Genomic DNA, 27,590 nt, shown 5'->3' on the forward strand with positions numbered 1-27,590 from the left:
CACTTTTTGATTGGGTCTTTTATTTTTCTGGAATTGAGCTGCAGGGGTTGCTTGTACATTTTTGAGATTAATCCTTTGTCTGTTGCTTCATTTGCTATTATTTTCTCCCATTTTGAAGGCTGTCTTTTTACCTAGCTTATTCTTTTGTTGTGCAGAAGCTTTAATTTCACCATTGCAATGAAAAAAACAAAATACTTAGGAATATATCTACCTAAAGAAACAAAAGACCTATATATAGATAACTAAAAAACATTGGTGAAAGAAATCAAAGAGGACACAAATAGATGGAGAAATATACCATGTTCATGGATTGGAAGAATCAATATAGTGAAAACGAATATACTACCCAAAGCAATCTATAGATTCAATGCAATCCCCATCAAGCTTCCAACTGTATTTTTCAGAGAACTAGAATAAATAATTTCACAATTTGTATGGAAATACAAAAAACCTCGAATAGCCAAAGCAATCTTGAGAAAGAAGAGTGGAACTGAAGGAATCGACCTGCCTGGCTCAGGCTCTACTACAAAGTCACAGTCATCAAGACAGTATGGTACTGGAACAAAGACAGAAATATTGATCAATGGAACAAAATAGAAAGCCCAGAGATAAATCCATAGTGTTTTGATTGGACCTGGATCTCCACTTGAGCCTGAATTGCTGATTGACACTGGGGCATGGTTGGAGTCAAGAGTTGGAGTCGAGTCTAGCCTGAGTGTCCATGTGAGCCTGAGGTGGTGGTTGAATCTGGGGCATGGTTGGAATTAAGGGTTGGGTCTGGCCTGGGTGTAAATGTGACTCAGAGGTGATGGTTGCAGCTGGGACATGGTTGGAGTCAAGGACTGAGGCTAAGCCTGGGCTACAGGGTGGATCAAGGACTGGACCAATGGCAGTTGTGAAGTTAATTTAGCTAGAATTTGGGATTGTTTGGCCTTAGAGCATTCACAGAATAAGATAGGGTGCAAGTCTAGAGGGTACTGTGTCAGTAGACCACAGAGATTGACTCTGCAGAAAGGGGAGACCCAGAAGAGCTCCCTGCATGCCTTCTGTAGATGAACCCTCAATGTGTGAGGATATCGGAGCTTTTTGAGACCAAGCATCTGTTCGGGTTTGCATTTTATTTTCCAGCAATTCTGGTGCCCAAGGTGTCCTGCTTGTCACTCAGTGACTTAATTCCCTTCCCCAATGAAGTCACATGGCAGCCTGCCTCCTCATTTTCTTACTCTTTCCAAATCTTTAATTCCACTTTCCTGGTGATTCATATCTCTAGCAGCTTCTGCACATCTGTGCTGACAAAAATGAGGATACCTGCCTCTACCTGCCTGTTTTTGGGATCTCACCAAAATCATGCCTCTGGTGAGTGTATGGGAAGGTATTCTTTTGGGTTCCCAAGTGTGTCAAGGTGGAGAAGCTCCATTCTTTGGCAGCCCCCGCCACCAAGACAGGGTAGGAAGAGGATAGCTGGAACGGATGATCCCTACGATGGCTGGTCTCCAACGGGAGCATGGGCGTGAATTTGTGGGACGGTGCCCGCTGTTAGTGCCATGGGCTCACCCTGACGGAGGGTCAGCAAGGAGCCTAATGGTGCTGAGGTGGAAGGCAGGTCCCTGTATCAGGATGACATGGTGGGTAGGAGAGAAAACCAGTGGGTGGAAGACTGTCCAGGGGAAAGAGAGGCTGTGGTGTTGGCGAGGCTCTCAGGGATGAATCTGAGTGAGTGGAAACTGAACTAAGCCTGGAGAAAAGCTGGAGAAATGCTTGAGGCTCGAGGCAGAGGCCGTTTGGGCAGAGGAGACATGGAGGACATGGGGAGCGGACTTTTCCCACCACAGCTGTTGGGCTCCAGGAGGTGTTTCTTTGCACATCTCCCCTGGGGCATCTTGAGAGGAGACCTGATGAAAGCTGCCTTTGTCAGGGACCCTCCCCAGATGTCTGCAGCAGACATGAGGAACAAGCTGCAGCCAGGAGTTTCTGGGCCTGGAGAACTGGGCAGGCTGGGAAAGGGTGGTCATCTGCAACCAACTGCCCTGCACGAGCCCCATACTGAATTCACAATGTCCGTGCTGTCTCTCACCCCAGGATTTTAGCCATAACCCACCTCCAGGACTCCCACTTCCAGTTCAATCCCAGGCTACCTGGAGCCCTGGGGTCACACCATAGGCTCTGGAAAGAACCACCACTGAGGAGAGAAGGGGATGATTCTCTATCTTTGCAGAAGTGGTGTCACATCCCAGACCTCTTCCAGTGGTTTCAGGCAACCTCTGCAAGCTGGAAATCAGCAGACTGGGTCATGGTGAGGAAGCCAGGGCATAGGGGTATTACAGGAGGCTGATTGCAGTATCCCTTTAAGGGGACACAATTGGGATATTGGAAACCAAGTACCAGGGTCCAAGGCCACATGATCCCTGACAGTGATGGTGAAGCTTGTGATAGGATTTACATTAACAAAGTGCTTTCATACCCACTACCCCTTGATGCCTTCACCAGTCCCTTTGTGAGGGAGAATGGGCAGCATTCACTGCATAGATGAATCTGAGAAATGTTAAATGATGTGCAAAAATAATTAACCTCAAATTAAAATAAATAAATTAATTAAAAAAACAAAACAATGTGTCCACAGTTGGACCTGGAGTCCCACCTCCCAATCCAGCTGCTATTGGTAGTCCAACCCAGAGGCTCCTGCTGGGCCAAACCTTTTCCCAGGCCCCTCCAGCTTCATTCTCTACATGGAATCTGGGTAGTGTCTGGGTCCTGTTCTTCCAGGAGCTTCCCTGAGGGTTCTGTTTGCCAAGGGACAGGCCCTGCCACTGGCCTGCTCCGAGCCGGTGGACCTGGGCCCTCAGGGTTGGAGAGATGGGGCTAACTCCAGGGCACACATAGCTGAATGGCAGAACGTACCTTTCAAAGCTCCACTCCTCTCCCTACTCCCACTTCTCTGCTTTGACACCTTTTGATGCTGAGACACAGAAAAAATGAGGACTTGAGACCCAATTCTCAGTCTCTGCTCTCTAGACAAGCATCAGACTCTCAGTGTCCATACATAATATGACTTTTGGCATTTCACTAACAGAGCTCTGTGGTTTTTCTTTTCACGAATTTTTAAGGTGGATAAAAATATTTTGTTTTCCTTTCTTGAAGCACATAAGGATTTTTGAACTGAGATTCACCCGAATCTTTTGTCATTGTTCCTCTGCTCAAAAACGCACACATTCTCAGAACAATGGGTGACTCTGACTCTGTCAGGTGGTCCTCTGTTTCCGAGTCCAGCGCCCCACTCCAAGACTCTCAAGACCTCAGCACTGTCCTCAGATCCATCCTGTCCAAGATACCTATTCACGGCTGGTGAAGCGGTGCTCGCGCACCTTGCTGTAGTTGAGACTGAACTCAGTATCCAGTCCTCGTGCCCTGGTCACTGTGTTTGGGAGATACCGTGGAGCCCTCGAACATACCTGGAAAACTGATATCTGAGATCTTTGGAGAGACGTGTTCACTCTGCCCCCTGTCCAGCCTGGTTGTCTCCAGAGGGTAATGTTTTATTCTTCCATGAGAATAGATGTCCTATTCTTTCCCTTCTCAGGAATCTCTATAGATGATTCAGAAGCGTAGAAATAATAATAGAAAAGAGAGGATCACGTACTTGTGGGTCTCAGCCAAGGTTTCCTTATCTTCCTGATGGTTCCATGTTTCTAAGGAGGAGGAAAGGACGGGTTATTCTCGAGCTAAGGAAGGATCCAGAAAAGGAGCCCAAGTGTACACAGAAAGGGGAGGATGGTATCAATCTCCCAGGAATTGGAGCTGGAGTTCAGTCTATATCAGAAGTGCTTTTCAGAGAAAAGAGAGGATTCTCCATTGTCTGCATCACATGGCTGCCCTCAGGAGACTGGGCACAGGGTGTGCTTGGGGGCTAATATTCTAGGCCCACATTCTCGAGCTGTGATCCGGACACAATGGGCTCCTGAGGGTGAGGAAGGAGCAATGGAGGCGGAGGCTGTGACAGGCCACCTCCTCCCCGGGCCATTCAGCCCTGCAGCTCCACCCACCTCCCTCCTCTGAGCCTCCCTTCCTGCATTAGTCAACTTTCAATTCATCCTACCTGGAACTCAGACAATGCTTACTACAGTTTATGTCAGGAAAAAAAAAAAAAAAGATGGAGGGAACCAGATGCAAGTTTCTGGTTGTCTCTCCTCTGGGCTTGTACAGTGCTCAGCTCTCTCAGCAAACAGTGTGAGAGTGTGTGCAGAGCAGTGTTAGCCATCATTAAGCCTTGGTGTCCAGGGTTGTTACTGGGGCTCAGTCACATTTGAATGAAAGGATCATATGACTGGACTTACTACTTAGTCACCAGTTCCCCTCCCTGACATCAGACTGTTATAGCCTGTCCAAATGACCAGGACTTGATTAATAAATAACAACTTTTCTAACTTTTCTCACTGCTTCCAGCTTAGGACAAACCAGAGAAACCCAAATATATATACCTAACCAGTCACATAAGATGCCCTACTTTGGGACTTCCCTGGTGGTAGAGTGGCTAAGAACCTGTGTGGCAATGCAGGGAACATGAGTTTGCTGCCTGCTCTGGGAAGATCCCACAGGCCCTAGGGCAACTACACCCGTGTACCACAGCTCCTGAGCCTGTGCTCTGGAGCCCACAACTACTGAAGCCTGAACACCTAGAGCCCGAGCTCTGCAACAATGAACACCTTACTCATCACAGCTAGAGAAAGCCTGAGTGCCACAGTGAAGACCCAGCACAGCCAAAGACGATAATAAATGCAAACGTTACAAATATGCCCTACTTCTAGTTAGCTGTCAACAGCTTCCCAGTTCCAACAGCCTCTACTCAGGGCACACCCAAAGCCTCCCATTATCTCCCCTGTAAAGCTCCCCCCTCCCCTGCCAAGCTTTGGATCTCTGGCCAACACAAGTAATGGTGGCTGACTCCCTTGTTAAAGCAAGCTCCGAACAAACAACTTGGCTTCTCTTCATTTGGTTGGTTTGTATTTATTCCCAGCTACATTTTTAATGGTTTTCCTAGATTCAAGTCTTAAATGATAGAAAATTGAAATAGAAAAGTTATAGAAAGAACACTGTCAAGGTTCTGATTCAAGATGGTGATGTAGGAAGATGCTTTGCTTACCACCTTCCACGGATACACCCATTTTACAGCTCTATGTGGAATAATTTCCTTGGGGCGGGGGTGGGGGGACTAAAGACTGGCTGAGCAATAAGTATACATCAGGCAAAAGAGAAAAAACACACACTGAATCAGATGTGAGAAGGCAGACCACATCTCACAATTAACCCCACTTCTGACACTGCAACGCACAGTAGGGAGCGAACTAAAAACAGGAGATTCTCCCTGGAAGCAAAGGGCTTGAACCCCACATGGAGTACCCCAATGTTTAAGACATACATATGAGAAATGAGTCCCCCAAACATCTAGCGTTGAAAACCAGCAGAGACTGCATGTATTATACAAGACCCTAAGACTGCCCTGATCAAAGAAACAGATCTTAAAGAGCTCATGAATCACACTCACCCATCCAATGACCCAGCCCATTGCGCAAACTTTAAGTGAGAGAGAACCATTTGCATGTATTACAGCATTGACCTGAGGGGCACACATCTAATTTAAAACACACATCAAAGAGTGTGCTAGAACACTTGGGGGACAGAGACTGGGGGGGGGGGGCATACCAGTCTGGATATGCATTCTCTCTGTCTTGCTCTGGACAACAGGCACCATCTATTTTTCTTCTTCTTCTTATGGGGGTACTCACCAATAGGTACCCACCTAGCTACAATCAGCAGAGGACATGTTTGCATGCTATCGCTGCCATACTCCAGAGCACCAGATTCTATCAGAAGGAAGCTTTTACAGGCTTCTGGTGCCCTGATTTCTGTAGCTACTGCCCAGGGAACCTCCTTGATCATCTGGTTCTGGAGTCAATGGGAGGCTTGTATTCCTTCATGTCAGACAGACACTTTTTGGTAGGCTATCAACCCCAGAGCATTGCACAGATAGCAGACTGACAGATGCCTCACACTCCTTTTCCCACAGTGGAGGAGGCATATTTGCTGATCTAAGAGCTCTGACCTGAGGAGCAGGCTTATGGTATGATATAAATCCAGGGACCTAAGGTAGTGCTTTCAGGGAGCAGAGTCCATCAGAGATGATCTCTGCAGTCTCCCTTGGTCTCACCCCAGCTCATCAGTATCTCCCAGAACGTAGCTTCTACCCTCGGCAGAAACCACAGCTTTTGCACCTGCTGCCAGGTGATGCGTGTACATGGTCTGCCTCCGGTGGTTAAATGACTTACGCTAATACGTCCCACAGGATGGTAATCAAAAGAAGAAGTGCTCTCCTGAGCACAGCAAGAGACAACAGGCCTAGGAGCTCAGTCAATGAGACAGGCCTAATTTCTCTCTCTTTGTTTTTGGGAGTCAGCTTTCCCCTTCAGGGGTTGTTATTCTTTATTTTTTGTTACTGTTCGTCTTCTTCCTCTTTTTTTTTTTTTCTTTTTCTTTTCTCTTTTTTTTCCCTCCCTCACACCCCATATCATGTGGGATCCCAGCTCACAGGCCAGAGATGAGGTGTGAGCCCCTGTGGCTGAGTTCGAATTTCTTGAGTAACAGAGAATGTCGGGCCCCAGGAAATATTAATCAGAATAAAGTATCCAAGAGGTTCACATCTTAACACCAAGACCTGGTTCCACCCAAATAACTGCCTGCAAACTCCACTTCTGGAAATGTAGGGCCAAACAAGTAACAAGATGGGAATATAGCCACAGTCATCACATACACACACACACACACACACACAAATGATGAGACGGCAAGAAAAAAAAATGTTCCAGATGACAGAGAAAGGTAAAAATTTACAAGACCAAATAAATGAAGAGAAAATAGGCCAACTTATCTGTCAAATAATTAATGATAGTAAAGAAGTTTCAAAATATCAAAATAGAATGGAGAAAATGCAAGAAAGATTTACTCATTTAACGAACACCTAGAAGAAATAAAGAATAAACAGGGATGAACAACACAGTACCGAAATTAAAAATACTTCAGAAGGAGTAGATAGCAGAATAACTGAAACAGAAGAATGGATAAGTGAGCTGGAAGACAGAATAGTAGAAATAACTACCAAGGATCAGAATAAAGAAAAAAGAATGAAAATAACTGAGGACTGTGTCAGAGACCACTGGAACAATATTAAACACACTGACATTTGAATTATAGGGGTTCCATAAAAAGACAAGAAAAAGAAAGGGTATGAGAAAGCATTTGAGGAGATTATAGTCAAATACTCCCCTAACATGGGGAAGGAAAACCACCCAAGTCCAGGAATTCCAAAGAGTCCCATACAGGATAAACCCAAACAGAAATGCACCAAGACACATATTAATCAAACTAACAAAAATTAAACACCAAGATAAATAGTAAAAGCAGCAAGGGAAAAGCAAAAACTAACATACAAAGGAATCCCCAAAAGGTGAATACCTGACTTTTTGGCAGAAACTCTGCAGGCCAGAAGAGAGTGGCAAGATATATTTAAAATGATGAAAGAGAAAAACCTACAACAAGAGAACTCTACCCAGCAAAGATATCATTCAGATTGGATGGTGAAATCAAAAGTTTCATAGACAAGCAAAAGCTAAGAGAATTCAGCACCACCGAACCAGCTTTACAACACATGCTAAAGGAAATTCTACAGCAGGAAAGGCCAGACAGGAGAAAGATCCACAAAAGAGACCTATTGCTAATCATCAAAGATGCAGTCTGAAAGACAAATTTCTAATCAAACACACATCTGAGGTCTGACAGACATCCTTTCCGTAGAACTCAGAGGCTGGGTACTAGTAACATTTGACAAAATCCAACATCCATTTATGGCTAAAAAACCCAACAAAGTGATAGAGCAGGAATAGACCAATATGAAATAAAGTAATTTATGACAAGCTTACAGTTATGGTGAAAAACTAAAGCTTTTTCTCTAATGTAACGAACAAGACAAAAACGCCCACTCCTTCTGGTTTATTCAAGAAAGTGTTGGAAGTCCTAGCCAGACAAATTATTTAAAATAATAATAATAATAATAATAATAATAATAAGCATTCCACTAGAAATAAAGAAGTAAAACTGTCTCTATTTGCAGATGATGTAATATTATTTATAGAATAAAATGAAGAAAGATCAGTCAAGATGACAGTGTAAGAGGATGTGAAACTCACTATGAACACAACAAAACTAAATCTACATGTAGAATAATTCTCAATGAAAGGTAACAGAAAACTGGATGAAGGATTCCAGTACAATCAAGACTATCAGAAGGAAGCACAGGTAGTCAGGTAGGAACGGATGAAAAGCAATCTTCTTGACATCTGTGACCTTAGGAGGACACTCAGAAGAAAAGGGAAAATAAACAGCTGGACACCTCCCCTTGGGAGGGATTCTTAAGACCCACAAATTGGGGTCTAACACAAGGGAGACAAGCCCATTGGGTGGTGGAAGGACTGCTGGGGCAAATAGATGGGCAGTGGGAAACTTGGACTTTCTTCACAGGGAGAGCATGTGCTGGCTTGCGCCTGAGGCAAGGCGAACAGAATTCTGTTCTACTAGCTGTTGATTTTCTCATTATCACCTCAAAACATGTCCTAGCCTTAGAAAAGCAAACACTTTGGTCCTGCTCACTCCATGGCAAAGTTCGGCATTGAATCTGGAGCAATGACAACCAGAGATGAAGACGTGACTGTGGCAGCAGAAGTAACCTGGCTTTGGGGTAGAGCCTGGGTGCGGCAGAAAGAGCGCAATGCTTGGTGCTTACTCAGCAGGGCATCAGGAGCAGCCCAGACCTCTGACAACAGCCACTGCATGATATCTTGCCCCCAGATACATGCAGAGAGGTCACTAAAGCCCTTTGTCTCCACAACTGGGCAGGAATGGCAGAAAATGGGGGCAGTGATCAGCTGTGAGGACCAAAGAAGTCTTGAACCTCACGCTGAATCTGTGCAGACTGAAAGAAGTAACTATGGGTGCCTGCCCATGCAGAGCATCAGAGAGAGCTCGGGCCTCTGTCCACAGCAGACTTACCTGAAGAACCTCCAAAGGCCCCACTTGCTGCATGTCTCACCCGCTCAGGGGCAAGGGCCCTGGTGAAGGGACAGGAGAAAACACACTTAAAGGAAACAGGGCCAACTTGAGCCCAACCCATTAAATAAGAATATGGGACCTCAACACCTCAAGTGCATCAGTGGCCTTCACTGGTACAATAGACAATAGATCAACTCGACTTCATGTATCTCTGCAAGACATTGTATCCTAAAGTAGGAGAATAAACGTTCTTTTTTAACTGCACATGAAACATTCATATGAATACATCATATGCTAGGGAACAAAACAAATCTCAACAAATTAGAGAAGAAAAATTATATAAAGCATTTTTTTTCTAGTCACACCAGTATGAAATTAAAAATAAATTGCTGCAAGAAAATGAGAAAAGGCACAAGAGACTAAAAATGCTAACAGCAGTAACAAAAAAGCAATTTGTCAGTGAATATCTCAATGCCAAAGAAAGGCAATGCCAAAGAATGCTCAAACTGCCACACAAGAGTACTCATCTCACACACTAGTAAAATAATGCTCAAAATTCTCCAAGCCAGGCTTCAGCAATACATGAACCATGAAGTTCCAGATGTTCAAGATGGTTTTAGGAAAGGCGGAGGAACCAGAGAGCAAATTGCCAACATCAGCTGGATCATTGAAAAATCAAGAGAATGCCAAAAAAAAACATCTATTTCTGCTTTATTGACTATGCCAAAGCCTTTGACTGTGTGGATGACAATAAACTGTGGAAAATTCTGAAAGAGATGGGAACACCAGACCACCTGACCTGCCTGTTGAGGAACCTGTATGCAGGTCAGGAAGCAAGAGTTAGAACTGGACATGGAACAACAGACCGGTTCCAAATAGGAAAAGGAGTATGTCAAGGCTGTATATTGCCACCTTGCTTATTTAACTTCTATGCAGAGTACATCATGAGAAATGCTGGGCCAGATGAAGCACAAGCTGGAATCAAGATTGGTGGGAGAAATATCAATAACCTCAGATATGCAGATGATACCACCCTTATGGCAGAAAGTGAAGAGGAACTACAGAGCCTCTTGATGAAAGTGAAAGAGGAGAGTGAAAAAGTTGGCTGAAAGCTCAAAAGTCAGAAAACTAAGATCATGGCATCCAGTCCGATCACTCCATGGCAGATAGATGGGGAAACAGTGGAAACAGTGGCTGACTTTATTTTTCTGGGCTTGAAAATCACTGCAGATGGTGATTGCAGTCATGAAATTTAAAGATGCTTACTCCTTGGAAGGAAAGTTATGACCAGCCTAGACAGCATATTAAAAAACAGAGACATTATTTTGCCAACAAAGATCCATCTAGTCAAGGCTATGGTTTTTCCAGTGGTCATGTATGGATGTGAGAGTCGGAGTATAAAGAAAGCTTAGTGACAAAGAACTGATGCTTTTGAACTGTGGTGTTGGAGAAGACTCTTGAGAGTCCCTTGGACTGCCAGGAGATACAACCAGTCCATCCTAAAGGAGCTCAGTCCTGGGTGTTCATTGGAAGGACTGATGCTGAAGCTGAAACTCCAATACTTTGGTCTCCTGATGTGAAGAGCTGACTCTTTTGAAAAGACCCTGATGCTGGGAAAGATTGAGGGCAGGAGGAGAAGGGGACAACAGAGGATGAGATGGATGGCATCAGCGACTCGTTGGACATGAGTCTGGGTAAACTCTGGCAGTTGGTGATGGACAGGGAGGCCTGGTGTGCTGTAGGGCCACCTAAGACAGACAGGTCATGATGGAGCATTCGGAGAAAATGTGGTCCACTGGAGAAGGGAAAGGCAAACCATTTCAGTATTCTTGCCTTGAGAACCCCATGAACAGTACGAAAAGGCAAAACGATAGGACACTGAAAGATGAACTCCCTGGGTCAGTAGGTGCCAAATATGCTACTGCAGAAGAGTGGAGAAGTGACTCCAGAAAGAATGAAGAGACAGAGCCAAAGCACAAAGAACACCCAGTTGTGGATGTGACTGGTGGTGGAAGTAAAGTCCAACGCTGTAAAGAGCAATATTGCATAGGAACCTGGAATATCAGGTCCATGAACCAAGGCAAACTAGAAGTGGTCAAACAGGAGACGGCAAGCGTGAACACTGATATTTTACAAATCAGTGAACTAAAATGGACCAGAATGGGTGAATTTCACTTAGATGACTATTATATCTACTACTGTGGGCAAGAATGCTTTAGAAGAAATGGAGTAGCCATCATAGTCAACAAGAGAGTCCGAAATGCAGTACTTGGATGTAATCTTAAAAACGACAGAGTGATCTCTGTTCATTTCCAAGGGAAACCATTCAATATCACAGATCACAGTAATCCAAGTCCTCTTGGGTAGTCCTCCATTATTTTAGACGTTGCACTGAGTCTCTTCTTCTTCATGGAGATGTCTTGACTGTCCAGCCCTCACTGAGCCTTTTCACTTCAGCCCGTGTTATCTAGTCTCTGAGGAACAGTTCAGCCCCTGATTTTAACTGTCATCTCCTACCACCACCCCCCCCCCGCCATGGGGGAGAATCTTGGCTAAGTATACATTGGTTGAACAGGGAATATTTATTGACATGCACAGCTCTTGTCTTGCATAAATGGACAGTAACAAAGGATGACAAGAATGAGGCGTTTTTTGTTGTTGCTGCTGTTGCTGCTGTTGAGAAAAATGTATGGATCATCTCAGATCTCAGTAATCTATTAGGAAATGGGATGTCTCCTGGGCATGACATTCAAATTAGCAAAAAGTCTTTGTAGTTCAGAAAAAGGCTTAGGGGTTAGAATCGATATTTATAAGACTTATGAATCAGAGTCTTATTCTCACAGTCTCCTTGTGGGAGGCATTTATTAACTTAGCCCTAGATAATGGAATACAGTATCCATCCCTCAAAGTTTTTAAAACACTGGGACATTAAGATGAGGGGAAGGAGTAAGAGACGGTCTACGAAGAGGTGACTTGTAGTCATTTTATGGACTTGCTTCAGAAATCCAAAAGGGGAGAGCAAAGCTAGCTCTGTCACAAGGAAGAAAAGATCAATTGGATGGATTTTCAAGCATTGACTAGGCCGCACTTCATTAGGGCTCCCCAAGAGAAAAATGCGAATTTTGCCCCTTAGGACCAGTATCCAGCTTGACAGAATGTGTCCCCATAGGATCCAAGAATGTTCCACACAGACCTAGGCTCACTAGATCTCTTCTGCAGAGGAAACGTGATGGAACAGACATTTGGACTTTGCTTTGTCTTTCCCGTTGAGTGTGGGACCCCTCCCTAGGCACCGGGGCTCAAGGGCCACTGCCACTGACAAATGACCTCCAAGCAAGCGCTTTCCAGCCGTGTGTGACTCTCAGCCCACAGGCGGCTGGGGAAGCTGTCTTCCTTGGAGCCAGGAAAGGCAGCCCCAGAGAGAGTTTCCAGGCCTCTATCTTGCAGCACGTGTTTCACTTCTCAGACGTCAGACCTCCAGGCCTGATCCAAGGGCCTAAATTGCCAAGTCAGGGCTGCGTGTCTCCCTGCACTTTTCGAGCCTTGCAAACACATTCCTAGGTCATAGCAGTACTGCCCACGAGGAAGCAGGCTGTGGGAGCGTGTCTGAGAGGGCCAGGTTCCATACTGTGGTCACCTGGTCGAGGTCACCTTGGATCTCAAATGGATCACAGGTGAGGTGTTTCGTGCTGCCCCCTTGCTTCAGAAATCCCAAAGGGGGGAGCAAAGCTAGCTCTGTCAGAAGGAAGGAAACAGCAATTTGATGGATTTTCAAGCAGTTGCTAGGCCGCACCACGTTAGGGCTCCCTGAGAGAAAAATGCAAATTTTGCCCCCTAGGTCTGGTATTCAGCTTGACACACAGAGTGTATCCCCGAAGGATTCAGGAATGTTCCAGACAGACCTAGGCTCACTAGCTCTCCCCTGCAGAGGAAACTAACACAAAATTGGAAATCAACTATATTCCAATATAAAAGAAACATCAAATTTAAAAAATGAGGTTGCTCCCATGCCTTCAAGGAGCCTCAAAAACCTGGCCTACAGCTGCCTTCGGAATGCAGCCGCTACAACCCTGTCCCTGACTCCCTCCATTCCTGCTGCTCATGAATCCTGCCATCCTTCAGTTTTAGTGGACAAGCGTGTACCTAAACGATAGTAACTGACCCTTAAAATGAGAATTATCAACAAATCCTTTGCAAAAATGTTCTAAGTAAATCATAAATAGCAGATGGAAGATTAAATCAAGAAGAGTTTGGGTAAAGCTCACCACTTGAGTTCCAAATTATGATTTTATTAAAGTAGATGCCTTGAAACAGTTGAGAGGCTATAAAAATAAATGATTCAATGCTGAAATGTTTCCCAAATTAATTCAAATTGACATGAATAAAAATAAAACTATCCCAACAAATATGACAAATACGTCCAGTACACACCACCACTTGCTAGCTTTAAAAACTATACAGCTGATCCCTAACTTGTGCAGCTGCCCTACAATAAGAGCCTTAGCTCTGTACATATTTAAACAGATTACATTTTGTAAAAAGTTTTTTCTTGAGAATATGTTACTGTTCTAACATCTTAATAGTCAATTACAAGAATTAAACCTATTGACAGCTGCAGTAAGCACTTCTACAAAAACATCAGTTAGCTCATCAGCTATAACGACTCTGGGAAGGAAGAAGCTAGAAATATAATAAGCAGCAGGTCTTCCAACTCAACCTGTCTTCGTACATCACACCACGGCCACTTCTCTGGTGCAAACACATCAACACAGAATAAGCCTCTTACTTCACTCACGGTGCATACACAGATGGTGATAGATAAAACTTGGAGAGCTCTTCTTAGACAACCATGAGATTATTTGCTGCTTCCATAACTTTCAATACCTTTCTGTAATGTCTAAGATAGTAAGATAGGGTGAAAGACAATGAAAAACACTTATTAATTATCACTAAACATATGATATATCTATCACTGTTTTTAAAAGTTCCTTGTACTAAAATACGACCCTACATAGAGCAAAGCGTTCATTTCCTCACAAGAATGACATCCAAAATATGGTCTCTGAACTGCCTGTACTTTTCCTCCTTACCACCAGTGGAAGTGATAACCGACCCTAATGATTTATCAAGGAAGTGAAATCATTACCAAAAATTAAGAGTATCTATTGTTAGTAGCAAGAGGTATGGTTTTTGGGGGGGGATGGGGTAGGCAGAACTTTTATAAGTTTATTTTGAAGAAGTTACTTTTTAAAGTGTTCAAAAATGTTTTTACAACTGATCTTGCAGTTTTCACAAACTGGAAAACTGTAAATGATATGCAAAGGCCGTTGACAGGGCGCTGGTTACAGAAATGAGAGTGGAGCCAGGAGCGGACTCTGACTGAGACACGGAAGGTGAGGACGGGCATGGAGCGGCGCACACGCTCCCCCCAGAGCAGAGGGACTCTGGTGTGCAGCGCACGCGATGGCGGAGCACACGCCATCCTCTTGGCCTAAAGCGCAATCAGAGGAGGGTGCCGGCTACTCCGATACAGTTGCAATAATTTTGAGATCAATTCCTATGGAAAATATTAAAGGCCTCTCCTTGGATGAGGTCAACGTATGCCCCTACCTGACTGCTGTAGACAAATGGATCTGAATTACAAATATTACTTTATCCGACACATGAAAAATGTCATCCCTCCTCAAAATATAGATATATAGGCTTTCACAAGCCTCTACATTTTCTATGGTACATACTCCACATTTATAAACAACATACATACACAGATACATACACACACATAAATGAATACAGAAAATACCTAAGAGTTCATTTCCTTATCAGCCACTTCTTTCTGCTTTTCTTTGCCAAGGTGATTGGCCAGGATTCCCTCCTGTAAGCTTCTGGCATTCCGTTCTCCAGAAAGCTGCTTCTGAGTCATGTCACTCTTCCATAACCTGGAGAGACACTGTATGAAGTTTTTGGGCCCATATCATTAAAAGAAAAAAAAAAAAAAAACAGTTAAAAGCTTAGAAGCAGAATATAAAATATATAAAACTGTTTAGAGGAAGGAGCCTTTTCAAGCACAAGAATCTTTATCTCACGTGATTAACTTGGATCTTAATTTAAATGTCTGCTAAATTTATCACAAAGCAAAAGCATGCAGATATATTATTGTGAAAGGAAATTTCTTTACAAAGCATTTAACTAGTTCCTTCACAGTCTCAAGCCAAGTTAGACTGTATTTTAACATTTAAAAACCCAAAATTAATACATGGATTGGAATTAAGAAGATTATTTTGTCTAATGTATCAAAAGTGCCAATCATTATGTTAATAATTAACCTCAAGTTATATCCAGTCCTCCACTCCGAAAACACATACAGAGCATCTATTAGAAGCCAAGAATAGTAAGAAACTAATCACTTAAACTACGAATGTCACAGTTCATACCTAGGTTGGGATAACACCTTGTTTGAAATCTAAATAATACATATTAAATAAATGGGATATTATAAATAATATTGATGAAATGGTGTGAGAAATTTGAAATTTTCAGCAACGATTACTCTACCTGATTCAGATCCTTTCTCAGTCTTCAGTTCCATCTAGTGCTCTGAGAGTGAGTTCAAGTTGCTGTTTCATTTCAGCTTCTTTACTATATTGGTCTTCCTTTCTTCTTAACTGCTCCCTAATTTTTTCATATAACATGCCAGCATTTCTTCTATTCTCTTCTTCTTGCTTTAAGGTCAATCTGCAAAATTTATAGAGCTCTTCTTAAAAAAAACATGAGACTATTCACTGCTGCAGTAACTTTCACTCCCTCTTCACAATGTTTAAAATAGTAAAATGATGGGAAATACAGTGAAGAACACTTAATAATGATCACTGTTTTCATGCAGAGGGTTAAGAAGAAAACAGCATAAATATTTTTTTCTGTCTTGAGAAAAATGGCTACTTCATACTTCTGTGGGTGGAAATGAAAAGTAATCTAAACTTTCTAAAGAATAGTTTAGAAATATGGATCGAAGACCGTTTCTAAATGTTCTCATACTTTAACCAAATAATACACTATTATTAAAGAAAAGGAATTCAAAATAATTAGAAATGTAGAAATGAATCTGTAGAAAAGATGTTCCTTGTAAGATTAAACATAATACAGAAAAGTGAAAAACAATCGAAAGTCAATCTGTTGAATCGTGAATGAGGTTTCCGTTATGGTGGACTCCTGTATGATCATGAAAATGATGATTTGGAAAAATATACATTAAGTCATTAGAAGCATTCACTGTTAAGAACTTATATTACTTCCATGAATTTCACACTCCAGAATACTAACGACGTATTCTCTGCTGTAAAATCCCAGAGGGTAAGTTAAAAATTATAACACAGCTACGTCTCTGCAGTATTGAAGTAAATAACAGTTCATATATTGCTTTAAAACTAGGATGTGCAGTATCTCAAGCTGCCAAGCTCTCGTTGCCACTCCACTTTCTGATGCCCTAACTGTGATTCACTTCTTTGCTCTCCGACAGTTCTTTCTGTAGCTCATGGACCTTATTTTCCAGTTTTTAAATTTCTCCTCTAAGTAGTTCACAGTGGCTTTTTTAAAGTTCTATTTATCTTTCACATGAAACAATTGCATCCCGAATTTTCAACAAGCTAACACAATCTGCAACAAGAAGAAAACACATAGAAACAAGAAACACACTGATGTGAGTAATTTTTGAGTATAAAGGACTGTGTCTTTCATGTCCACTCCTCCATACACTGAACAAATATTGAGTGTCTATCAAGTGGAAGACATTATTCTAAGCTCTCCAGATAAAACACATGACCCTGGCTCTTGTTTAGCTTGCAGTCTAGTAGAAGAGAAAGAGAAATGAAATAATGACATATATATGTATATATATAAAATTATAAATTCAGGTACAGTAAGAATGATCATAGGCTCAGCGTACACACTCACTTTCACTGTCTTTTAATACAAAATATATCTATAAGATGCACAGCACTGTAATATCCATAGCTCTAGAGCAGTCCTAGACAAGGTGAGCATGTATTACTACACTGTACACAAACAGGCTTTGTGTTGATATTTACACCACGGTCCTACCTTTATACCTCAAGCCAAGCGGTTCTACTTGCAATGTGGAAATCTTAGAGTGAAGACATCACCATCCTGGGAAGCACTTTCAGATGACTGAGTTCAGTCATTCAGGTAGCTCACGTCATTAATCTGTGCTTTGACCTACATATAAACAATACTGTTTCACAATGTCCTTAAAATATTTATAAAATATACTAACTGTACAAAGGTGATAAATAGCTCGTCATTAAATGAAAAACAGACACTTCTTAAAAGGACAGATTTTTATCAAAATGATAATTTGATCAATAGTGTTTCTAAATTAAGTTCTCAAAGTGTATGTCTCTACAACATATGAAGATTTTCTGTTTTGACACTATTCCTTTTACAAAATATATTTTACTAGGATGATATTTTTTATAATTAACTTTTTTATTATACCTTATTCTATTCATTAGATGTTTTCTTTGCAGCCCTAAAATAACAAATGATTCTTTTCAGGCTAATATTAAATATTTAAAAATACAAACAATATCTAAACTTTGGCTTTTTACATAAAACCTTTGCACTGGGAAGTAATTTTTTACTAAAAGATTAAACAATGAATAAGAGTGGCATTAATGGACAAAGAAAATATATGAATAATACTAATAAAGCATTGAATTTAGATGAAAGGAAAAGGAAAAATATAACATTACTTGTGTTATTTGATAGGAAGCAGTATACCAGGGTTTATGGCAGTTGTCATTTTCAATAAGAACTACCTTTTATGGCAGTGAAACCTATCTTGGAGTATTCCTTAATTCCTTATAAGAAAGAAACCCATTTTTAAGAAAACCACAATAACCATGATATTAGTCTTCTGAGGACTTCCTATGCAACCACTATGCATTATGATCAGCACTTGCCATATCTGAAGGCACTTTTGATCCTCACAGTGATTCTCGAAGACAGGTAATGCATGAGGTCCTCTACACGGGGAAAGATGGGGCACAGAGAGACTGAGGACCGTGTCCAAGCCCACGGCAGGTCACCAACAGACCCAGAGTTCAAACCCAGGAAGTCTGGCCTCAACACTGCGGCTCCAAAGCATGCTGAGAAAGTGAGATTTAAAGAAGTCTTTCTAAGTAATATCATAGCAAATGAATCTATATTATTATTCCATGCCTACCAATAGCTGTAAATAATTAATGATTTCTGAATCTTAGCATATTTGTAAAAAAATCAAACATCTTTCCATGTAGGCAATATTGGAAATCTACTTGCAATAAAGACTTGCTTTTTGTAAAGAAATTCATCAATAGGCATTCATGTAACCATTCTGCTCTTTCTACATGCATCTGACATGCACTTATTGAGCACACAAGATGTGTTAACGGCACTCTTAGTATGGGAAGCATGGTTTTAGTAATTTAGAACTTTATGATCCAAAAATAATAATTAAGGAAAGATTGTCAATAGCTTTTTCTACTGAATATAAACAAAAATTCCCCTTTTCCCAGGAATCTGTAAACAACATGAAGTTAATATGATGTGATGTTTCAGAGTACCTTACAAAACCGTAGCTACTCACGATGATACGATCATCCAGAATCACCAAGGAATAATTAAATCCTATTCAGTATAGCCTAAGGGTTTGTATATTCATGATTCTATAATTTTTAAAAATCTATGTATGATAGAATTAATTGAAGCAATCATCTGCATATTCAATTACATAAGAATATTACACTTCAGAACCAATGAACAAGCCCTTACCACAAAACTATATATGAACAGAAGTATTGTGTACAATTAGTTTACTGTTAATAGCTTAAAGATAATGTCATACAATCAATAAGCTTTCTAACACTGGAAATGGAAACAAGATTCAACTCAATAAACACGTCCTCTGCTGGCTCATTTCTAGCAGCATATATACACTAAAAGCTCCCCTCTGAATATAAAATAGGAAACTCCCGTGAACTCCCTATTCCCCTTCAGTTACCATCCAGTTCTCCACTGCCTGTCCCAGGAAATAGCGCCTGTGCAGCTGTTTACGTGTATTTGCTACAGTTCAGCTGCCAAGGGGACGAGGCCCTGAAACGACTTCTGGCCAGAGGCCCTCGTCCTCACCTTACCCTTTTGCGGTTAGGTGAAAAGTAACTTGCCTTACCCGAAAATAGGAGAAACACCTGAACTCAAAACCCAATTTTGTCCCTGTTTGTTTGAATTAATTCATGTATATTAAATCTACCAAAAATGAATTAGGAGATGATTTTTAATGTTATAAATGCTGGCTTCCCTTAAAAATATTTCCTCTCACTATATCTTAAACAGGGAGTCCCTACAGCACATTTGAAAGCTTTTTTTTTTTTTTTAAAAGGACTAATATCTGGAGAACAGACAAACTTTATATTATGAGGAGCCAAAATCTATTAACACCAATCAGAAAGAGAAACCAATTCCTAAATTAATGCAAATTATATACAATGATAATGTTATACATCAATACATATTATCTGCTTAAATTCAGTTATGTGTGTACTCAGTCCTGTCTGACTCTTTGCATCCCCTAGGACTGTAGCCTGCCCGGATCCTCTGTCCATGGGGACTCTCCAGCCAAGAACATGGAGTGGGTTGCCACAACCTCCTCCAGGAGATCTTTCCAACCCAGGGATTGAACCCAGGTTTCCCAACAATACTGGAGTGCGTATCCTAGCCTTTCCAACGGGGGAATTTCCTCACCCAGGAATTGAACTGGGGTCTCCTGCATTGCAGGTGGATTCTTTACCAGCTGAGCTACCTCGGAAGCCCCTACATTCAGTTATATTAAATCCTAACAGCCACTGATGAAAGTGGATAAAGCATTTTTAATAATATTTACGGATTTCCCACCTGGAAATGAAATAAGTTATAAAGTTATTATTTGTACCCTAACAACAAAGGTCCAATCTGGAAGGTTCAATACTTTTAATAGGCAGTTGGGCTGATTCTATGATCTACTCTGTTGCTGAATGCTCATCCCTAAGTCCATCCTAAAGGAGGTCAGTCCTGAGTGTTCATTGGAAGGACTGATGTTGAAGCAGAAACTAATACTTCGGCCACCTGATGCGAAGAGCTGACTCATTTGAAAAGACCCTGATGCTGGGAAAGACTGAAGGCGGGAGAAGAAGGGGCGACAGAGGATGGGATGGTTGGATGGCATCACTGACTCAATGAACCTGAGTTTAGGTAAACTCCGAGAATTGGTGATGGATGGGGAGGCCTGGTATGCTGCAGTCCACAGGGTCACAAAGAGTTGGACATGACTGAGCAACTGAACTGAACTGAACTGAAGTCAACTATGCTGAGATATCAGACAGAATGAATCTTTAGTCTTGGCATCAGTGACTGGCAATTTCAACAGAAAACCTTGACCACTGGCAATGATTTCTCTCTACACATATCTAGGTCAGGGACCATCATTGTCCTATTGTTCATAAATTCAACTCTTTAATCCTATGATTCGGTATTTGAATCTCACCTTCTTTCCCATGTAAAGAAATTATAAAAATGGAAGAAGTAAACAGTAGTCAGGAGAGCTTTTTGCCTCAATTCCAAAGACAAGCTATAAATTACAGTAGACTCTAACAATATTTTATGTTTTCTGGTTGAAGTGCTATAAAAACTTAAGTGATCATCTGTTGACTCTAAAAGTCTACTTTTGAAAGGTAATTTTATTTGCTATGAACTTTGTTGCAAACTGTATTATGTTGTTAAAGACTAGAAAATAGTATTAAACCAGAAATTTAAATTTACACTTTCACATACCTGTGAATGATTATTTTCGTCTCCATCAGATTTTTCTTGTTCTTCCTCTCATGTCATTTCTAAGTCTAGTTCTGCTGACAAATCTGTATGTTTTGTTAAAATTACCGAGAATATTTAGATAAAAATAGAATATTTAAAACATAGATTTAAAACATTGTATCAAATGACAGCTTATATCAATCTTTTTTTTTTTCTTTTATTTTTATTAGTTGGAGGCTAATTACTTTACAATATTGTAGTGGTTTTTCCCATACAGTGACATGAATCAGACATGGATTTACATGTGGTCCCCATCCCAATCCCTCCTCCCAGCTTATATCAATCTTAATCTTCAGCTGAATTTTTACTTCTTTAAGAAATACTTCCAATGATCTAAAACTTCAAGAAACCTTTTGGGAGATACCAGAATTCATCAGGTTACAGGCACACAAACATCTCAAAGATTCATTCATAAATTCAGCCAAACATCAGTGAATAAAACAATCAGAAACCAAACAAAATTTCGAAATACTGGACAGACACATAAAGCCACAATATCTTCTCTTCTCTACTTCATAACAACACACCAAGCTTCAGCTGCAACGTTATTCATTTACAAAATTCCTGTTACTGTTTTTCCCCTTTTCTCAATTCCTTAAATTGAAATACTTCTTGCCCAAGAAATTATTTTTCACTTTTTAAGACTCAGCCTGCTTTGTAAAGTTCTCCTTGATTATAGCTGCTTTTTCCCCAGATAAACAGGTATCTCTTTCCTAAAGTTCCGTAGGACTTTATAGATTTTTCAAGTGTGTCTTCATCACCTGAATGTAAGTTATTTCTTCACATGTCTACCCTCTTGGCTCTTAGACTGCAGAGGACAAGCTCTTAAGAATCACCCAGGTATACAGAAGTCTTTAGTTCTTTTATTCAATAATTATTTGGGGGGTTCCTGCTCAGTACTAGACACTGGACTTTAAAGACAAATGTAGACAAAGGGGGTCAGGGATGACTTTTCGAGAGAGACTGCCTGAACGCAGACTTTGGCAGTTCACGGGAACAGCGGGCAGGAGAGGGAGCGCACGGAAGGCTGCAGCAAGACGGCGACAGAAGCGCACAGGAGAGGCTGAACATTTGTCCAGAGCGCAGGGACGGGTGAGGGGGCGCCAGCAGCGGCTCAGGATTCCAGAGCAAAGGACAGAAAGGGCGAGAGATGGAGAGTCAGGCACAAGTCAGACTATGAAAGCATCACGCGTCGCTGTAAGATGTCTACATATTAATGCAATTTGAGGAGTGGTTTATGGTCACATGTGCTTTTAAGACAGGTGACTCTAAACACTACAGGGGATGGAATCTCAAGGGCATACAAATAAATGGAGGGAGAAGAATCTGAAGGCATTAATAATGGAAAAAAAAGAAAAAAAAAAAAAGGTGAGGCAGGCCTATACTGGGGAATGGTTCCAGAAATATTTAGGATATAAAATGTTCTAGGTCGAGTACAGAATAAATCTATATGAAATTAATACATGTACAAATCCTGGGACCCTAAAGGAGTAGACTCTGCCAGTTATTCTATAAAAGGTAGCGACTGAGAAGAGACTGAGAATCTTCATGAACTGTCTGAAGTTGCTTCTATTTATTTGGTGGTTTTCCTATGTCACTTCTTCCAGTGTCGAAAGGATTCAGATAGGTGATTTATTTGAATTTGTGCTTCTTGGAACTACTAAGCTCACTGAGAAACAACAGCAAACAAGTCACTTGTAGAGATGTAAACACACACACACACACACACAAACACTTTGAGTTGATAGCTTGTAGTCACTATTCTAGGAGATAACTGAGAATCTTGTAAACGCAAAGATAACTTCTACAGGTGAGGAAAGAAAAGGAAAAAACAATAGGACTGAAAAAAGAACAGTGTATGATTTCTTACTATAGCCCTGATTGTATGACCAATTGAAGGCACTAAATAAATTGGTATTCATGGACAACACGTACTAGATGTGGTTACTCAATAGACTGGGCATCCTAGTAGAATAAGAATTGCTTGTCTATACACTGCTTTTAAATGATATAGCATTCCTTAAAACCAACATTCCTTCTGAACTATTAATTCATTACAAATAATAAAACAAGTCGATATATTAGACAGGTACAACTGAGGAGGTACTATGTAGCAATTTCCCATGCCTCCCATTGTCACTGGGAAAGCCATTTCTAAAATATATAATGTCATAGAAAACACAAGAAATATTTTAGCATTTGGCTTCAGAGGTGCTCCTGCAGTCATACTTAATATAATTTATAACTAATACTTATGAATTCAGAGCTATGCAAAAATATGGCTGCGAAGCCACATTTTGAGAAGGCAATCTCTAGATGTCTACCTAGGTCTCACAAGTAGATGCAAAATCCTAAATATAATCCTGCTACCCACTCTCAGGTATGCTACATGATAGACTAAATGAATTTACTTTCTCCTAACGCTCTTTGTCATGTATTGTCTTACTAGGGTCAGAGGAAGAATGCAAACACCTTTCTAAGAAATACTGTTTGGCTGCAGGTTGCATAAAAGGAGTCAGCACACAGTAGGTTTTGCCACAACATCTAATTTTGGAAATGTCAGTGCCCAGGTGGCCCAGGGCTGAGTGCTCTGGGCTTCTTCACTGCCTTGTTGCTTTCTCTGTGTTCTGGCAGCTGAGACTTGCACAGCTGATGGAGCATGTGATTCCCTACCAGAAACACCACTCCAATATTCACCTTTTCTTTATCTATTAAGGTTGTCAAGGGAGTGTGTAATTTCCTCGGTTCTGCCTTGTCACAGCAAAAATTTGAAGCAACAGACGTTAAACCTCTCGGCGCGTCACAGCTCTCTGAAAGTGTTATAGCTCCATGTCACAGCTCAGTTTTATTTGGAAAATACATCCTGGAGGTGTGAGGGCATGCAGACCCAAAAGACGCAAAGAGAAGAGAGGGAGAGACAGAGAGAGAGAGAGTCAGAGCCCATACGCATGGGGGAGACACACCCGGCCCTTTGGTTCCTCCTTTTATAGGTTTTTTCCCTCCCCATGGGCTTGCCCCATGTAAATTGGGCTAGCCAGGAGTGCTGTTTGTTCTACCTGAGGTCCTCACTCCGGTCCTCGGACCTTCCTTTGTTCTATCTTTGTGGGCTCTACCCTTCCTTGTCTTTCAGCCACCGCCGTTCTGGACTCTTTTTTCCTATTCTAACTACCTAACAAGGTCATCTGTTCCAATTTTGTGGATGCTGACTGATTTTTGGTCATTGGTTGTGAAATCAACAGACACTGATCATCAACTTGCAAATGCCTGGCTCTTCGACAAGTCTCATTAGTGAGGCTCAAACTAGTAGAATCCCTATCTGAAAAATCTGAAAACAAAGTCTCCATTTATTAGAATGTGAGTAAGAATACAACTCTGACTACCTCCTACAAACTCTTATGTCAGAGAATCACTTCCACGTCCTCCTCTCCCCTCAAACTCACTACTCCTTCACCGCTTACTGTGTCTTACACGTCATTGCCATTTATGAAGAGATGCTAACTAGTGTGTCTCATTTTTTCTAATTTTTACTTTTCTAGTATGACTTACATCGATTCACTCAATCTGTTCCCTATTCTGTATTCCATAAGAACTTTATGAGTAATTTAATTGCCACAAAATTATTAGATTTTAAAAATCTTGCATGTTTCAAAATCAGTGGAGTGTTTATTGAAAATGACAACTCTAGCATTTAGGGAATGAACCCTATTCATCTGTTTTGTTTGAAAACTTAGTTTGGTTTGCTACATCATGCTAATGCTTCAAAGGATTTCTGTGAAACAACTGCCAAAAAATCAGCTATCTTAAATAAAAGAAAAAGAAAGTCAATGCCTTCCATATTCAAATTAATCTACTTCAAATAACACATATCAATACAACATATACCTTTGATGTCTGAGAGTTACTTAGAGTGGCTGGGATTTCCCCTACTTCTAGCACCACCACCCTTCTCCCCAACCCCCAGTATTCTCTGGAGCAACAATGATTTTTCTCTTTTCAATGTAAATACACTGAAGCCATCTAGAAGGAATTCTCTCAAGTGTTCTCATCAACTCCAAACTCACCTCCCTAAGGACTTACTTTCTTCTTTTCCTCCTTTCACTAGAATCTCTCTTCTCCAAAGGGTAATCTCTGGATCTGTGGTCTTAATTCTTCCCCCTTTACAGTCTTTCTATGGATCATCTCCACCACTTCTTTTTCCCTTTGCTTAGCAATGGTATCTTACACCTGTAATTGCTACTTCAACTCCTTGCTTCCCTCTGGCTATAAACACGCTCAGAAAGAAAAATAAAATAATGTTTTTTCTTGATCCTGTTATGTCCTGCACTATCCAATGCTCTTCTTCCAGATGTCTCTAAAGGCAAGTCTATACCCTTGCTACTCAGAGAGCTTGCTAGAAACACAGAATCTCAGACTTCCTGCTCAGCAAGTGCCCTTTCCACAAGGTCCCCAGGCAACTAATGCAAATGCGAGAAACTCTGGTCTATATATTTATACATAATTTAAATGTATTTAAATATACTTATAAATATATTTAAATAAATATAAATAATTAAAAATAATTAAATAAATATAAAATTAAAAATATATTTAAAATATATATATTTTATTTATATATATATATTTTGTTTTCCTTTTGGACATGGATCAGATGGAATCTTAGTTCCCTGACCACGGATCGTACCTGCACCCCCTGCATTGGAGAGTCTTAACCACACAGAGTCTTAACCATTGGACCAGACCACCAAGGAAGTCCAGGATCTCATGACTTAGCTCCTTAAATGGCAATCTCAATTTAATCTGTGGCTGACACCTGATAAGATACACTATTTCCCTCCTCGTCTTTTTCGTCACTAGACGTCCAACAGGTGATTTTCTCTGGCTATTAGAATATGTCAGCAGTCCCATTTTAATTCAACATTCTGTTAATGAGTTTTCTATCAAATCCAGTTCTTACCTTCTACTTGTCCATTTAATGTCTCTTTTCCTCTTTGGCCAGCAGCGCCAGATAAAGGATCCACATACTTCTGTGGAAGGCTCCCATAGATACTCTCTTAAAATTAATACTCAGGTGCTTGAAGATTTCCTAAACCCTTTCTAAGAAGATACCCTACTTTTAAAAACTGCCCTCATTTAACCCGGTAAGACAGGTTTTGCCAAGATCCCACAGCTGGTAAGTGTCAGAACCAGGATGCTGACTTCAGACACAGTGCTGGATCACCATGCAGCAGCCGCCTGCAACGAAGAGAGCAGGCCCTTCCTATCTCCTTCCATTGGTGCCACCTTCAAACAGGGCAGCCTTACTTTCTGTTTCTTCAAGTACGATTGCCATAAAGGTACTCTGCACATCCAAAATGCTTTGTATTATTAGCATAGAAGTGAAAGTCGCTCAGTTGCGACCGAGTCTTTGCGGCCCCATGCACTATACAGTCAATGGAACTCTCCAGGCCAGAATACTGGAGTGGGTAGCCTTTCTTTCCCTTCTCCAGGGGATCTTTCCAACCCAGGAATCAAACCGGGGTCTCCTGCATTGCTGGTGGATTCTTTACCAACTGAGCCACCAGGGAAGCCCTTGTTAAAACATCACTAAAGCAAACTGCTGTTGTCATAAGCCCACATATTTATCACTACCCCCCATGCTTTTGTGTCTCTTGAAATGTTCCTTGCAGATCAACTAGACAATCCAAATGCAGTAATACTTTCAAGTTTCAAGAACTATCTTTTCAAGGCCGAAGAGGTAAAAAAACAAACAACCAAAAAAACCACAATTCAGCCTGTTTCTGACCCTCTCTAGCAGTTTTACACACACACATGCACCAAAGAAACACACATGTGGCTGGAAGGCTGGGACTGACACACACACTACACACTATTGTGAATAAAACATAACTAACGAGGGCCAACTGTACAGCACAGGGGACGCCACATTCTGTGACAGCCCGTATGGAAAAAAACGTTTCTAAAGAGAGCAGATACACATATAGACACATAACTGATTCACTTCGCCACACAGCCAACACTGAGACAATATTGTAAATCAACTCTACTCCAATAAACACCGAGGGGAGAACGGAAGGAAGAAACACAAACATGTGGCTACAGACTGACCTGGAACAATGCAGCAGTTTTTAGATAAATGTCACTTCAGAAGCCAAAGTGTTGGGTAGGAAAATCAGGATATTGTCATTATCCTCAAATTAAAAACAAAGAGGAGCCCGGCGGCAGCAGGGCCCAGACACTGGCCAAGCCCACCGCTGGCGCCTCGCACCTTTCTCCCGGCTCCCGCATGGCCCTCGCGGAAGGGGCCCGGGTTCCATGGCCAGCTGCCCGCCCCTCAGGCGAGGACGACCGCCCGCCCTCCTGGCTCACGCCGGCGCCCGTTTCCCAACGACAGGGCCCGGTTTCTGGCTCACACGCCCCCTGCGGTGCGGGCTGGGCTCGCCGCTCCCACGTTCCCAGCTCACGCTCCCGGCTCCCCGCCCCGCCAGGCTCGCCGCTCCCCCGCCGCCCTCGCCCCAGTGCGCCGGCGGCGCTCCCGCTCTCACCCCGACGCCGGCCCGCGCTCCCCGGCCGCCCGCCGCGCGCAGGCGCCCGCCCGG

At 41.7% G+C, this 27,590-nt stretch overlaps 1 long non-coding RNA gene across 8 annotated transcripts; it reads right to left on the reverse strand.

Moving 5' to 3' along the window:
* Window positions 1-380: 380 nt before the first annotated feature.
* On the reverse strand, window positions 381-27,526 carry LOC122429469. 8 transcript variants are annotated; one of them, XR_006266010.1, is made up of 7 exons: window positions 25,949-27,526; window positions 20,956-23,857; window positions 17,191-17,325; window positions 16,414-16,746; window positions 15,649-15,828; window positions 14,897-15,043; window positions 11,847-13,990 (listed from the first exon to the last, which is right to left on the reverse strand). It is a non-coding gene; the product is annotated as an uncharacterized LOC122429469 (long non-coding RNA). The 8 variants fall into 8 exon arrangements; XR_006266006.1 differs by having other exon boundaries at window positions 11,881-13,990; window positions 15,649-16,746; window positions 20,956-21,038; window positions 23,692-23,857; XR_006266005.1 differs by lacking the exon at window positions 11,847-13,990 and adding an exon at window positions 381-3,686 and having other exon boundaries at window positions 15,649-16,746.
* Window positions 27,527-27,590: the final 64 nt, after the last annotated feature.

This window comes from Cervus canadensis, chromosome 28 (assembly GCF_019320065.1).
Source record: "Cervus canadensis isolate Bull #8, Minnesota chromosome 28, ASM1932006v1, whole genome shotgun sequence".
Classification (NCBI taxonomy): Eukaryota; Metazoa; Chordata; class Mammalia; order Artiodactyla; family Cervidae; genus Cervus; species Cervus canadensis.